Source organism: Solanum pennellii, chromosome 11, assembly GCF_001406875.1.
Source record: "Solanum pennellii chromosome 11, SPENNV200".
In the NCBI taxonomy this organism is placed as follows: Eukaryota; Viridiplantae; Streptophyta; class Magnoliopsida; order Solanales; family Solanaceae; genus Solanum; species Solanum pennellii.
The window spans coordinates 51,517,979-51,518,206 of record NC_028647.1 but is presented as its reverse complement, the minus strand read 5'-3'; positions in this window follow the sequence as shown (position 1 = coordinate 51,518,206).

Below are 228 nucleotides of genomic sequence, written 5' to 3'. Positions count from 1 at the left end.
TTCCTCATTTGCTACCGGTCTTAATTTACATTGTGAATTGCTTGACATGCCTATTCGTGTTTCTACTTCGGTGGGTGAATCTGTGATCGTCGAAAAGGTATATAGGTCTTGTCTGGTGAATTTTATGGGTAGCAACACTCGTGTAGACTTGGTTATCTTAGAAATGGTTGATTTCGATGTAATTCTGGGTATGACTTGGCTTTCTCCAAATTTTGCAATCTTAGATTG